This window comes from Pan paniscus, chromosome 7 (genome assembly GCF_029289425.2).
Source record: "Pan paniscus chromosome 7, NHGRI_mPanPan1-v2.0_pri, whole genome shotgun sequence".
In the NCBI taxonomy this organism is placed as follows: Eukaryota; Metazoa; Chordata; class Mammalia; order Primates; family Hominidae; genus Pan; species Pan paniscus.
In genome coordinates this window covers 111,172,446-111,188,815 of record NC_073256.2, presented here as the reverse complement: position 1 = coordinate 111,188,815, position 16,370 = coordinate 111,172,446, and the positions used below count along the sequence as shown (strand labels likewise).

The 16,370-nt window shown below is 39.3% G+C and overlaps 1 pseudogene; it reads right to left on the bottom strand.

Annotated features, from left to right (window-relative positions):
- Positions 1-2,764: 2,764 nt before the first annotated feature.
- LOC100995312 (myosin regulatory light polypeptide 9-like) lies at positions 2,765-6,000 on the bottom strand (annotated as a pseudogene).
- Between the last annotated feature and the right edge of the window lie 10,370 nt (positions 6,001-16,370).

The following is a 16,370-nucleotide window of genomic DNA, read 5'->3' as shown; positions in this document are numbered from 1 at the left end:
TGATCCTCGTGTGGCGATGCTGGCATTCAATATATATTCTATTGGAAATTTCCTGAACATTTCTAGGTTGCTAGGATACTATTGAAGACCACTGCAGTATATATTACTTGAAAGAGTTAATGTCGGCCACCCAGTACTTTTAACTGTGACCCATTGCTTTAGAAAATTAAAATGGAATTAATTTGGTTTAACAATCACATGATTTTATCCTTCTTAGCTTTTTAGAAAAAAAAAAGCTTATTTCAGCAAAAATTACCTAATGCAAGAGCTGTTCTGTGAGTGAAGATTTTCTTTTGATTTCAAATCGTGTCTATTTCTATGTAAATCACAGTGTTGATAATTTCTCCAAAGAGCCAGAACATCAGAATGTGGTCCATTTATTATTTAAATGAAATGGCATGCATCATTAGTTGAATCCTTGAGATAGGTTCCATCTTATTGCTATTCTGAGTTCAAGCAGATTGTAAATGAAAGTCTAAATTTTATACAAGCAATGCAATATCTCTAAAAGTGCCTTCCGGGTAGGAAGGGGGTGAAAGGAGGGAATTTCATTCTTGCTTTTGTTTTGGGGCTACACAGATGTCCAGTGTCAACTTGAGCATTTATTTGTGTGTACAAACAGACAGCAAACACAAACCTGAAATTTTCAAACCTCTAGCTTTTCTTTTTGGCACATGTTGCATTATCATAAGCTGCTAGACCAGGTAAATAGAATACCAACCATACAGAAGGATGTTTTGATTTTTATTTAGAGAATTTGAATAATACAATTTAAGATTTACTGAGGATGCCCCTTCTATGTACTCCCATTTTACCCTAACGATCTCCGGCATAGAAACACTGGGGTGTGTTTATTTAACTCTTCTTCCATGAGATTGTTGGTTCTATGAGAGGAGACCACATCTGTCTTGCTCACCATCAGATCCCCAGTACAGTTCTTGTGTCAAATTGTAATATGCATGCAATACAGATGTGAATATCTAAATCCATGAATGATGGCAATTAAGCTGTTTCATTTAACTAGTTGCATGGAATGCTAAGATATCTTTCTTGATTATGTCAATACAATATTTTACATGGCCTATTAGAATCATAGAAGTGGCTGTGCGTGGGGGCTCATGCCTGTAATCCCAGCACTTTGGGAGGCCGAGGTGGGCAGATCACTTGAGGTCAGGAGTTCGAGACCATCCTGGCCAACATGGTGAAACCCTGTCTCTACTAAAAATACAAAAATTAGCTGGGCATGGTGGCATGCAGCTGTAGTCCTAGCTACTCGGGAGGCTGAGGCACAAGAATCACTTGCACCTGGGAGGCAGAAGTTACAGTGGGCCGAGATTGCACCACTACACTCCAGCCTGGGCAACAGAATGAGACTCCATCTCAAAAAAAAAAAAAAAAAGAATGACAGAAGCTTACAGCTATATAGGCCTTATAAGGGATTTAGTGCAGTGGTTTTCAACTTCAGATGCATATATATATATATATTTTGAGATGGCTGCAGTGCGGTAGCACGACCTCAGCTCACTGCAACCTCTGCCTCCCTGGTTCAAGCAATTCTTCTGCCTCAGCCTCCCAAGTGGCTGGGACTACAGGCGTGTGCCACCACACCTGGCTAATTTTGTATTTTTAGTAGAGATGGGGTTTCACCATATTGGCCAGGCTGGTCTCGAATTCCTGACCTCAAGTGATCCACTTGCCTGGGCCTCCCAAATTGCTGGGATTACAGGCGTGAGCCACTGTGCCTGGCCCACTTACTTATTTTTATTCATTTTTAGAGTATATATTTGTTGCATACAATATGTTGTTTTGAAATATGTATACATTGTAGAATGGCTAAATCGAGCTAATTAACATATGCATTACTTCACGTACTTTTTTGTGGTGAGAACACTTAAAATCTACTCTCTTAGCAATTTTCAAGAATGCACTCTTCTTACCTATAATGACCATGTTGTACAGTAGATCTTTTGAATTTATTCCTCCTATCTAACTGAAATTTCGTACTGTTCGACTAATATCTCAGCTCTGCTCTCAACCCCTAGGACCCACCATTTTTTTCCTGCTTTTATGAGCTCAACATTTTTAGGTTCCACATATAAGTGAGATTATGTGGTATTTGTTTTTCTGTGCCTAGTTTATTTCACTTAACACAATATCCCCCAATTCCATCCATCTTGTTGACACAATTTCCTTCTTTTTTCAGGCTGGATATTATTCCATTATGTATATATGCAGTCGACCCTTCATATCTGTGAGTTCTGCATCTGTGGATTCAACCAACTATGAATTGAAATATTCAATTCATATTCAAAAATGAATAGTTGCATCTGTATAGAACACGTACAGACTTTTAGTCATTGTTTCCTAAATAAGACAATATAATAACCATTTACAGAACATTTACTTTTATTAGGAGTTATAAGTAATCTAGAGATGATGTAAAGTGTGCAGGAGGATGTGCATAGGTTATATGCAAATACCACACCATTTTATGTAAGGGACTTGAGCATCTACGGATTTTAGTATCTGAGGAAGGTCCTATGGATACTAGGGGATGACTGTACCACATTTTCTTTATCCATTCATTTATTCATGGACACTTAGGTTGATTCCACATCTTGGATATTGTGATTAATGCTGCAATGAACATGGGAGTTCAGATATCTCTTCAATATACTGATTTCATTTCCTTTGTATATACACCCAGTAGTGAGATTGCTGGATCCTATGATAGTTCTATTTTTAATTATTTGAAGGACCTCCATACTGCTTCCCGTAATAGCTATACAAAGTCACATTCCCACCAACAGTGTGCAAAGGTTCCCTTTTCTCCACTCTCCAATAGTTGTTATCATTTGTCTTTTTGATAAGAGTCATTCTAACAGGTGTGAGGTGATATCTCTTTGTGGTTTTAATTAGCATTTCTTTGATGACTAGTAATTTTGAGCATTTTTTCATAAACCTATTGGCCATTCATTGTATGTCTTCTTTTGAGAAATGTCTATTCAGATCCTTTTGCCCATTTAAAAAATCAGGTTATTTGTTTTTTCCTGTTGAGTTGTTTGAGTTTCCTATAGTTTGGCTCTGCCAAGTCATATGTTGAAATTTGATCTCCATTGTTGGAGGTGGGGCCTGGTGGGAGGTGTTTGGGTCATGAGGGGTCTCTCATGAATGGCTGCATGCCATTCTCAAGTGACTGAGTTCTCACTCTTAGTTCCCAAGAGAACTGGTTGTTGAAAACAGCCTGGCACCTCCTCCTCCCTCTCTCTTGTTTTCTCTCTCTCTCACTATGTGATCTCTGCACACACAGGCTCGCCTTCCCCTCTGCCATGATTGTAAGCTTCCTGAGCCCTCAGATGCAGATGCCAATGCCATGCTTCTGGTACAGCCTGCAGAACCATAAGCCAAATAAACCTCTTTCCTTTGTAAATTATCCAGCCTCAGGTATTCCTTTATAGCAACACAGAGAGATTAAGACAGCATTCCTTATATTTTGGTTTTTGTTTGTTTGTTTGTTTGTTTGTTTGTTTTGAGACAGAGGCTCGCTCTGTTGCCCAGGCTGGAGTGTAGTGGCATGATCTTGGCTCACGGCAACCTCTGCCTCCTGGGTTCAAGTGATTCTCCTGCCTCAGCCTCCTGAGTAGCTGGGATTACAGGCATGCACCACCACATCTGGCTAATTTTTGTATTTTTAGTAGAGACGGGGTTTCACTATGTTGGCCAGGTTGTTCTCACACACAATAAATTGTCCCAACACAATTTATTGAAGAAATTTTCCATTCCCCATTGTGTGTTCTTGGCACCTTTGTGGAAGATCGATTGACTATAAACACGTGGATTTATTAATATTTCTGGACTGTCTATTCTGTTTCATTGGACTCTGTGTCTATTTTTGTGCCAGTACCATGCTGCATTGATTACTATAGCTTTGTACTGTATTTTATTTTAAAATATATTTTACTGCTCCTTGTGAAGCAGGACTACCCCATAGGCAGCATGCCCAGAATAGCAGCCTGTGGTGTATTTTAAAGTCAGATAGTATGATTCCTCTATCTTTGTTCTTTTTGCTCAAGATTGCTTTGGCTATTTGGGGTCTTTTGTGGCTTTATATAAATTCTAGGATTTTTTTTCTATTTTTGTGAACAAATGTCATTGGTATTTTGATAGAAATTGCATTGAATCTGTAGATCACTGTGGATAGTATAGACATTTAAAAAATATTAATTCTTCCTTTCCATAAACTTGGGATATCTTTCCATTTATTTGTGTCTTCCTCGATTTCTTTCATCAATGTTTTATAATTTTCAGTGTATAAGTCTTTTGCCCCCTTGGTTAAATTTATTCCTGTTTAAATTTTTTGGTAGCTATTGTAAATAGGATTTAAAAAATTTTTTTTAATTTTATCATAAAATTTAATTATGGTTCAGAAAAAAATGAACAAATAACTTTCTCTGAAAAAATATATTGACTCTGTATAGATCACAGTTATTAGTGGGGAGGGGCTGGTAGGTTTAATTATCCTATTTTCTTTTTCTTTTTCTTTTCTTTTTTTTTTTTTTTTGAGACAGAGTCTTGCTCTGTCGCCCAGGCCAGAGTGCAGTGGCGCGATCTCAGCTCACTGCAACCTCTGCCTCCGAAGTTCAAGCAGTTCTCCTGCCTCAGCCTCCTGAGTAGCTGGGATTACAGGCCCATGCCACCACGCCCAGCTAATTTTTGTATTTTTAGTAGAGATGGGGTTTCACCATGTTGGTCAGGTTGGTCTTGAATTCCTGACCTTGGGATCCACCTGCCTCGGCCTCCCAAAGTGCTGGGATTACAGGCGTGAGCAACTATGCCTGGCTTTTTTTTTTTTTTTTTTTTTTGAGACGGAGTCTCGCTCTGTTGCCCAGGCTGGAGTGCAGTGGCACAATTTTGGCTCACTGCAACCTCTACCTCCTGGGTTCAAGCGATTCTTCTGCCTCAGCCTCCCAAGTAGCTGGGATTACAGGTGTGCACCACCATGCTGGCTAATTTTTGTATTTTTAGTAGAGACCAGGTTTCACCATGTTGGTCACGCTGGTCTTGAACTCCTGACCTCGTGATGCACCTGCCTTGGCTTCCCAGAGTGCTGGGATTATAGCCATGAGCCACCGTGCCTGGCCAATTACCCTATTTTCTATTCTGAAAATGATATTAATAGAAAGTCCCATTTCCAGTCTGAGTATAAAGATACAGGTGCCCCAAATGGCTGAGAATAAATACAACAGGAAATGCAAAAGCTGTAAAGCTAAGGGCACGCAAGAGAAAAATCTCAGAAATACCCCAAGTGGCAACAAGGAATGTTTGGCTGGAACTTGAAGTTCTTTCAGTCATCTTCGTCTTTTGCTCCATGTTTTAGGATGCATGTGAACTCAATGTAATTGAAATTTCCCTTTTTGTCAATAGGATCTTCTCTATACAGCTCATCCACTTCCTCATCCATGAACCCATCCCCCCATGGTTGTCAGCAGCTCTCACAGGTAATCTTCCTGAATGGTGCCAGTTGCTTCTTCATCAAAGCAAGCAAAAGCATTTCTGATGACATCTTCAGGATCTGTGCCATTTAACTTCTCACCAAACATGGTGAGGAACACGGTGAAATTGATTGGGCCTGGAGCCTCATTCATCATGGCATCCAGATACCAATCAGTTGGACTCTTCCCGGATGAAGCAAGCATATCCTGCAAATCTTCCTTGTCGATGAAACCATCTCTGTTCTGATCAATCATGTTGAAGGCCTCTTTGAACTCCTGAATCTGTGACTGATCAAACACAGCAAACACATTGGATGTCATGTGCTGAGGGCACTTCTTGGTGGTCTTGGTGTTTGCTCTTTTGCTTGACATGGTGGTTAAATCCCAGCACAGCTACGAGAATCCAAGCATGTCAGCAAGCCCCTCGCTGCCGCTATCTGTAAATAGGATTTTTAAAAATTTCTTTTTCAGATACTGCATTGTACTACATAGAAACTCTACTGATTTTTGTATTTTGAATTTCTATCCTGTAATTTTACTGAATTTGTTTATTAATTCTAACATTTTTCTGGTGAAGGACTTAGGGTTTTCTATATATAAGATCATGTTGTCTGCAGAGACAACTTAAGTTCTTCTGTTCTAATTTGGATGCCTTTTATTTTTTCTGTCACCTAACTGTTCTGGCTAGGACTTCCAGTACTATGTTGGACAGAAATGGTGAGAAATCGAGTATCCTTTTCTTGTTCCTCCACTGAGTGTGATGTTAGCTGTGAGTTTGTCACATATGGCCTTTATTGTATCGGGGTACATTCTTTCTATATATATCTATATCTATATCTAATTTGTTGAGAGTTTATATTATGAAAGAATGTTGAATTTTGTCCAGTGGTTTTTCTTCATCTATTGTGATAATCATATGATTTTTGTCCTTAATTCTTTAAATATGACGTATCACATTTGCTGATTTGTGTATGTTGAACCATTCCTGCATCCCTGGATAAATCCCATTTGATTATAGTGAATGATTCTTACGATGTACTGTTGAGCTCGGTTTGCTAGTATTTTGTTGAGGATTTTTGCATCTATGTTTATCAGGAACATTGGCCTATAATTTTCTTTCCTGATAGTGTCCTTGTCTGGCTTTGGTATCAGGGTAATGCTGGCCTTGCAAAATGAGTTTGAAGTATTCCCTCTTCTTCAATTTTTTGAAAGGGTTTGAGAAACATTAAGTATTAGTTCTTCAAATGTTCTTCTTTATATGAAATTGAGTTTGCTTTTTGAAGAGATTAACAAAATTGACAAACCTTTAACTAGACTAAGAAAAAAAGAGAAAGACTCTCTTTAAAGAAGACTTTCTCTAAATAAATGAAAGAGGGGATATTACAACTGATACCATAGAAATACCAAGGATCATAAGAGATTACTCTGAACAAATTATATGACAACAATTGCATAAGCTAGAAGAAATGGATAAATTCCTCAACACATATAACCTACCAAGACTGAATCATGAAGAAATAAAACATATGGCCAGGCGCAGTGGCTCATGCCTATAATCCCAGCATTTTGGGAGGCCGAGGTGAGTGGATCACTAGAGGTTAGGAGTTCAAGACCAGCCTGACCAACATGTTGAAAGCCCATCTCATCTAAAAATACAAAATTAGCCGGTGTGGTGAAGCATGCCTGTAATCCCAGCTACTCGGGAGACTGAGGCGGGAGAATTGCTTGAACGTGGGAGGCGGAGGTTGCAGTGAGCTGAGATCCCGCCACTGCACTCTAGCCTGGGCAACAAGAGTGAAACTCCGTCTCAAAAAAAAAAAAAAAAAAAACAAGAGAGAGGTGAGAGAGAATATATGAACAAATCAATAACCAGTAAAGAGATTGAAACGGTAATAAAAATAGTCTCTCATCAAATGAAAGTCCAGGATCTGATAGCTTCATTGTTGAGTTCTATAAATCACTTACTCTTACCATTTGATATTTTCCTTTAAATTGACTCCCTTTTAAGCATTATAACTATTTTATAAGAAAACTGTGTATCATTTGATAACTGGGCAATCTGTTTCACCTGCTATACATAGATGAAAAATAAAAATAAAAGTAAGGAGAATAAAATGTAATTAAGTTCGAGGTAGATAAAATTGTCTGCTGATGACGCTCAGCCTGAAACTTGTCTCATTAAAAAGTGCTTGGAAAAATGTCATTAAGTTGAAACTTTCTCCTTGACAAAAGGATTCAAAGAGAATTGAAACAGGGTGACTTTTCTGTTATATGTGAGTCATATAATAAATTCTGGAATAATTAATTCTGTTATTAATGAATACATTCTGCATTCACATAGCACCTATAATTACCTCGGGAACCATGGTGTTCTACTTAACATACTCCATAAAATCCCATGCTGCAGGCACAATTGGAGAACTGCTTGTTTTATGGATATTTTTGCAATGGCTGTCTAATCAGAATGATTATAGATCAAAATACATTAAGGATAGAATTCTGGCATTAAAAAATCTGTATAAAATGGGGAAGAAAAGAAAAAGACAACTTTCTTTTGATATGCCCCCAAAAGGAAACATCTACCAAGACCTTCTTTTACTGAGTTTAAAGCTCTTTACAAATTACTAAGTAATCAAGTCTGATGCTGAGTACAAACCAATACACATTGTTTCAGTGCTCTCTTCAAGCAGAAGAAGCAAAAACACTAAGTGCAATTAAAAAGGTGACAAGAAAGAGATGGAAGACCCTGTTGTCACTCGCAGCTAAGTCAAATACAATTAACCTATGTTTTCTAAGGCAAAAATTTTTTTTCAGGCAAAGTTTTTCTTATCAGACATCCCTCAATGGGTTGAACCAGTGGTACAGGACAAATCATGAAGGGGCACGAAACTGATGTGTGCTTCCTCAAGCATTACTCTATAATGAGAAAACATTTGCTGGAACAAGCCTTATACTCTCCACAAAATGCAGACTTGGCACTCATTCCATTTCTTTTTTGGAGGCTGAAAATGTCTGTCTACTGGTGCTGTTTAAAAGTTGTCTAATCAACATCATCATAATGCTCTGTCCCTCCTGCGAAAGCCAGCTGGGATCTCTGGTTCTATCAGGGAGCAAGTTTTAATACAGCCACTTTCCTTTCAACATATTGGCTGGGAAATCTCCCCTGCTGGGAAGTAAAAAGCTTTAATTTTGTGAATCATCAAAGCTTTTTCTTATACATGGCGTAGAATAACCTTTCCTTTTCAGAAAGTCTAATCCAATAGCCTCCCAGACCTCAGGATGTCACCAAATGGCATGTGCGTGCAAGAAGAACAAAGGAGGAAGCCATTCAAAGCCCAGCTGCATATTGCATAACACCTTGAATTAGAAAATCCACGACCCACAAAAGGCTTACCTACTTTGTGCGGTTTAAATAAAGCAGAGTGCTGCTCCTCTTTAAAGAACTGCTTTACAGTTATCTTCCTGTCAGAATTCCAATTATTCTATGACTCAGTGGGTAAGTGTTTAGCTTTTTGAAAACTTTTTTTGGGGTAAGAATGTGAACAAGTTTTTATAAGTTTGTAAAGGAAAAGTTTATATAATAATGCTCAGCTGCATCAAATACAAACATTTTATTTCATTATTTGAAATAAAATATTTTCTTAATGTTTTAAGAATTGGATTTTATCTATAAAATTGATGAACATTTTCTTTGGTACATCTGAAAAACATAGTAATTCCCTCCTATCTAGGAATTAACTGATATTTGTGACAGGGTTGGGAGTATTCAATATGCACCTCTCTCAGACCTTGGGACTAAGGTTTCCATATAAGAAGAATCCCAGGCTGAAAATTTTTATGTACCAGGGATTCATTTTTCCTAATTTTTACAAAACCTGTGCACGGGCACTTTTTGTTTCATCTGTACCAAAGACTAGCTGCTGCTCACTTTCTCCACTTCCATTTAGCTCTGGGGACACAGCTAGATACTTCTCAACTCCCCTTGCAGATAAGCATGGCTCTGTGGCTCATTCTGGCCGAGGGAACATACACAGAAGTGATGCGCCCACCTTCAGCCTGGCCCATAGAAACCTCTCCCTTGCCAGTCTTCTCGTCCACAATCTACTCGCTGAGTGGCAAAGGATCCAGGCAAAGAAGTAGAGGCTCTAAAAGGGTATCCAAGTCACAGAATGAACCATCACATGCCAATCATAAATATCCACAACGTTGAACTTTGAGAGATAAATTTTTATTGTGTTAGATCAGTGATATGTTAGAGTGCTATTGTTTTTGTTTTTAAACTAGCTCTTAATATAATCACCCGATGTCCTTGCTTCTTTCTTTTGGCCTCCCTCTGCTCTTTTTTCTTGCTCCTATTATCTTTCCTTATCATATGATTAGGTGTTTCTGATTTAATAACCAAATCAAAATACCCTTAGTGGATTTAGGATTAAACCCTCAACGGTGTTGAAATAATAAGCAGACTCAATTGATTTAATTCAGAGAAAAGGTTTCACCAATTCGACTTCTTAAAAAGTTTACAAGTTAAATATTTGAGATAACTTTTATTAAACAACTGCTTGAGTGGATGAGCATTTATCTAGCCTCTGCTGATAAGGAGGAAAACTAATGTGCATGAACTTTGAAGGAGAGACTTGGAAACTCAGCCAACTGTCTTTATTTGAATGGCTCTGCAGCTTCTGGTGGGCACATATAGACATTGAAATACAGGGTCAGACATCTGTAAGAGCAGGCCAGGATGAGTGTTAGTACTGCGAATAACTGGGTGAAGTTTCCAAAATCATTAAAGTTTCAAAAAAGCTCTTCACAAAAAATCTAAAACTAAAATTCCAGTCTGATTTTGCATAAGCTGCTTTCCTTCAGACTCCATTTAGTGGTTAACTCACCCTCTTCTGTTCTTCATGTAGGTGGTTCTCAAACTGGGCTCAGTTAAACCTGTTCAGAGGCTGTCTCAAGAAGTGGGCTCCAGGCAATTCACTCTGGATTTAACCAGAAAAGCTTCATTTTGAGCTGTTTTGCAAACTGGGTTTTAGCATAAGCATTTATTTTGTGTGTGAGTGGAAAGGTTCCTTGGCTTTAAAGGGCTACAAACCATTGCTTCATGTCTTACCAGGACATCACATCCACTGTCAGAGGTTTAGTCTCACAAATGCCCAGTGATGTCCAAATCTGAATCTATGGCACATCTCTTTTCTGAGCACCCCCCTCATAGTCCCACTCACATTTCACATCTCCGCTTACTGGATGTCTCATGGACACCTCGTCACAATATTCCTGAAATAGAACGTATTATCCTGCCTACTCTTCTTCCTTAATTAATGACATCACCATTCACCCGATTACTCAACATAAAACTCTGAATCATTCTGACCCCCTTTCCTCTCTCTCTCTATATCCAATCTGTCATTAGGTTCTGTTTTGTAAAGCGTCCTAAATATCCTTTAAATATGTGCTTTCTCTCCGCCCTCACTGTCACTGCCTTGGCGTAGGCCCTTGTCATCATCCTTCATCTGGATCATTAAAATAGTCTCCAGATGGCTCTCATATCACTCTGCTTCGTGGCTGCCTTGAGGGTTTATATAAAATACAGTAGAACGCATAACAGTTAACATTTACGTTTAGCTTTGTAGTCAACCGATGCTTTCATGTACATTGTCGTATTTAAGTCTCACAACATTTCAACAAAAAGACATTGTTATTATTCTTAATTCAGAACAGGAAAATGATGCCTAAGAAAATTGAACAAGGAGTCTCACCAAGTCATAGGACTGTGATTTGAACTCAGATCCAAAGACTCTAAAGTTTACTCTGATGACATTAAGCTATACCTCCAAACAGGCATCACCATGCCTAAAAGAGAAAGTGCAGACCTTGTAGTCTGAGAAAGCCTCTTTATAGTCATGCCCCACAGAGCATATTTAGTAGTTAATAATAGAGCTCTGGAGTTAGAACTCACATTATAGTGTGAAACCTTAGAGAAATTATGTAAACTCTCTAATCTGCAAAGTTTCTTAGTTTCTTAATCTGTGAAGTGCAGCTAATAATAGAGTTTATCCTACAAGGTTGTTGTGGGGCTTAAATAAGGTCATGAGTGTGAAGCCCTTCACACTTGGCCTGTCCCGGAGAAAGTGCTCAATGAATGTTGGTTGTTGGTACCGATTTACCAGCCTCATCCTGCACCATTTCCTTTCTGTCTTCCACCCTTCAAACAGACCAGACCATATTCTCTGCTACTTCTTCTTTGAAGCCTCAAAAATTCAGGTTGATGACTCCCCGACCACTTTATACCACCCCTACAGTTAGATACTTGGTTGGTGAGTATAGCCTTTAAGTCAGCAGTGGATTGTTTCCTGGGGTTGGTCAATAGGGCCTTGAGAAAGTCCCCCACACAACAGAATGTTCTTCCCACAAACTCTTGCTGGCCTCCTGCTTTAGGCTTCCCATCTCCTTGCTCTGCCTCTCCCCCATCCCCTGCCATTTCTGACTTCAGATGTGTCCCCTAGGCTTGCCCTGGCTCCACTTTCCAGCCAGCTGCCTGGCCCCAGCGTCGTGGCAGCTATCTGACCTCAGCTCCACACCAGTGCTGTGCTTCTGGGCAAGGCTTTGGCATCTTGGTCCTACTGTCTCTGGCATCTGACCTCAGTCTGTCCTGTTTCTAGCTTTCCTGGAGCTGACAACTCCCAGAGACCAATCAACAATGGTTCAGATGGGACGATCATAGCTCTTATCACACTGTTTCGTGTTATTTCTTTGTCTTTCTCGTCCATTAGGCTAAACCCTTCCAGGACAGAAAGACCTTGTCCTTGATCTTAGTAGATCCTTCATAGCATCAGGTTTAGAATAAGTGAGTACTTGTTGATTGAATAGACTATTCTTTCTCCACACAGAGGCATCTGATAGCACAATCTTCTGAAACTGCTGTTGTACAACCACATTCAGATTAATGGGAGGTACATACAACTGTGGTCATATGTGAAGTTTTTTTCCCCACCAGAATAATATAAAAAAAAACCCCTAAAATAGTCTTAAAAAATTATTTTCCTGCCAGGCACAGAGGCTCACACCTGTAATCCTAGCACTTTGGGAGGCCAAGGCAGGCGGATCACCTGAGGTCAGGAGTTCAAGATCAGCCTGGCTAACATGGTGAAACCCCGTCTCTACTGAACATACAAAATTAGCTGGGCATGGTGGCGCATGCCTGTAATCCCAGCTACTCAGGAGGCTGAGGCAGAAGAATTGCTTGAACCTGGGAGGTGGAGGTTGCAGTGAGCCACAATCGCGCCACTACACTCCCACCTGGGAAATGGAGTGAGACTCTGTCTCCAAAAAAAAAAAAAAAAAAAAAAAAAATTTCCATTATATGCTGACAAGTTTCTATAAATTCGACTATGTCATCAATTGTCCTCATTAATTTAGTTTCATTCTATACATTTTCTTTGTTAACCCTTTGCTTTTCATCAAGCACTTTGTTGATATTAATCCCTTACTTCTGTACATAGAGTCCTTGAAAGGAGTTTTATCTTTGTGTTTTCTTGCTGCACCTTGTTGAGTAACTTTTTCCAAGTACAGTACATGCTACATAATATTGTTTAAATTGAAATATACAGAAATTTTTGCAGCTACAAAATAACCTCATTTTGTGTTTGATTAAACGATCACAGCTTTCATTAAGATACATTTTTGTTTAACCACTAGACCTTTTATTTATTTATTTACCCTTTATTTATTTATTTATTTATTGAGATGAAGTCTCACTCTGTCACCAGGCTGGAGTGCAGTGGCATAATCTCGGCTCACTGTGACTTCTGCCTGCTGGGTTCAAGCGATTCTCTTGCCTCAGCCTCCTGAGTAGCTGGGATTACAGGCGTGCACCACCACGCCCAGCAAATTTTTGTATTTTTAGTAGAGACAGGGTTTCACCATGTTGGCCAGGATGGTCTTGATCTCTTGACCTCATAATCTGCCCGCCTTGGCCTCCCAAAGTTCTGGGATTACAGGCATGTGCCACCACGCCCGACCTATCTTTATTTTTTATTTTTATTTTATTATTATTTTTCTGAGACAGAGTTTCGCTCTTTTTGCCCATGCTGGAGTGCAATGGCACGATCTTGGCTCACCGCAATCTCCGCCTCTCAGGTTCAAGCAATTCTCCTGCCTCAGCCTCCCGAGTAGCTAGGATTACAAGCATGCACCACCACGCCTGGCTAATTTTGCATTTTTTAGTAGAGACAGGGTTTCTCCACGTTGGCCAGGCTGGTCTCGAACTCCCGACCTCAGGTGATCCGCCCGCCTTAGCTTCCCAAAGTGCTGGGATTACAGGCGTGAGCTACCGCGCCCAGCCTTATCTTTTTAAATCTGTAAAACAGTAAGGTTGCCTAGATGAGCACTTTCTTTTCAACTCCACCGCCTGTAGTGTGTGGTTGTGAGATGTGACTAAAAACTCTGCTGTCTTCTTGTCTCAGGTGATCTCAGAATTAATAGAGGAAATTTTAAAATTCTATTGATTTACTAAAAAGAAAAATGTACTTTGAAATTATTAGTTTTTAAAAGAAATAAGCTTTAGAAAAATGCAAATTCATGCAACAACAAGATACCACTTTTTAATCTATTACCTAAAAACATATGGGTTAGGGAAATGCACATTAATGAAAAGAGATACCACAAATTGCCTACCAAAAATATGATTATCCCTGGTGTTGGGAGGCATTATTGTACACCACTGGTGGGAATGTAACTTGGTGCAATTTTCATGGAAGACAATTTGACAGTATGTATGCACCAGACTTAAAAACGCATATAACAGCTGGGTGCGGTGGGTCATGCCTATAATTCCAGCACTTTGGGAGGCTGAGGTGGGCAGATCACTTGAGGTCAGGAGTCTGAGACAAGCCTGGCCAATATGGTGAAACCCTGTCTCTACTAAAAATACAAAAATTAGCCAGAAATCGCTTGAACCCAGGAGACAGAGGTTGTAGTGAATCAAGATCGTGCCATTGCACTCCAGCCTGGGTAACAGAGTGAAAGTCCGTCTCAAAAAAAAAAAGAAAAAAGTATATAACCACCCATCTGACAATGGGTTAATAACCAGAATATACAAGGAGCTCAAACAACCCTAAAGGAAAAAAATCTAATAATCTGATCAAAATATGGACAAAATATTTGAATAGACATTTCTCAAAAGAAGACATACAAATGGCAAACAGGCATATGAAAAGCTGCTCAAGTCTGGGCACATGCCTGTAATCCCAGCACTTTGGGAGGCCGAGGTGGGTGGATCACCTGAGGTCGGGAGTTTGAGACCAGCCTGACCAACATGGAGAAACCCTGTCTCTACTAAAAATACAAAAGAATTTAACTGGGCTTGGTAGCACATGCCTGTAATCCCAGCTACTCGGGAGGCTGAGACAGGAGAATCATCTGAACACAGGAGGCGGAGGTTGCAGTGAGCTGGGATCATGCCATTGCACTCCAGCCTGAGCAACAAGAGCAAAATTCCATCTCACAAATAAAATAAATAAATAAATAGAAAAGCTGCTCAATATCATTGACCATTAGAGAAATGCAAATCAAAACTACAATGAGACGTCATCATTGATAGCAATGAGATATCAGCTAAAATGGCTTTTATCCAAAAGATAGGCAGTAAGAAATGCTGGTGAGGATGTGGAGAAAAGGGATCCCTGTACACTCTTAGTGGAAGTGTAAATTTGTACAACTACTATGAAGAACAACTTGGAAGTTCCTCAAAAAACTAAAAGTTGAACTACCATTATGATCCAGCAATCCTACTGCTGAGTATATACTCAAAAGAAAGAATATCAGTATATTGGTGAGATATCTGCACTTCTATGTTGCAGCACTGTTTACAATAGCTAAGATTTGGAAGCAAACTAAGTGTCCACTGACAGATGAATGGATAAAGAAAATGTGGTACATATACACAATGGAGTACTATTCAGCCATAAAAAAGAATGAGACCCAGTCATTTGCAACAACATGGATGTAACTGAAGATCATTATGTTAAATGAAATAAGCCAGGCACAGAAAGGCAAACATCACATGTTCTCACTTATTTGTGGGATCTAAAAATCAGAACAATTAAACTCATGGACTAGAGAGTAGCAGGATTGTTACCAGAGGCTGGGAAGGGGAGTGGGGGCTGGAAGGGAGTTGGGGATGGTTAATAGGTACAAATAAATAGTTAGAAAGAATGAATAAGACCTACTATTAGATAGCGCAGTAGGGTGACTGTAGTCAATAATAGCTTAATTGTACATATTAAAATAACTTAGAGTATAATTGGGTTGTTTGTAACTCAAGGGATAAATGCTTGGGGGATGGATACCCCATTCTCCACCATGTGCTTATTTCACATTGCATGCCTGTGTCAAAACATCTCATATACTCCATAAACGTATACACCTACTGTGTACACACAAAATTTAAAAAATAAAAATTGTTCTCATTAAAACAAAATAAATAAATAAAAATGCATATAACCTTTAAGCCAGAACTTACTCTTTTAGAATGTTCTCCTAAAACCATCATTGAAAATAGATGCAAAGCTTTAGCTAAATGGTGGTTCGCAGCATTTTGATTAGAAAAGAAAAGCTCTTTGAATGCTTGCAAACTGAATGAAGTACCATTTCCCAAACAAGCAAGGACAGATATTTGAGCCTACTGCTCTGTAAAAATTGTGTGGCTGGACACACAATAGAGAAGAAACATGTAATCACTCCTCTCTGAGGCTGAACCATTGGCGGGAGGGAGGTAAAGGCCACTTTTCTTTATCCCTTCCCCAGCTCCATTTCAGGACAAACCAGAGGAAACTGAGCATCTTGCAAGCTGAGCAGTAAAAAGCTAGAAGGTAGAAAAGG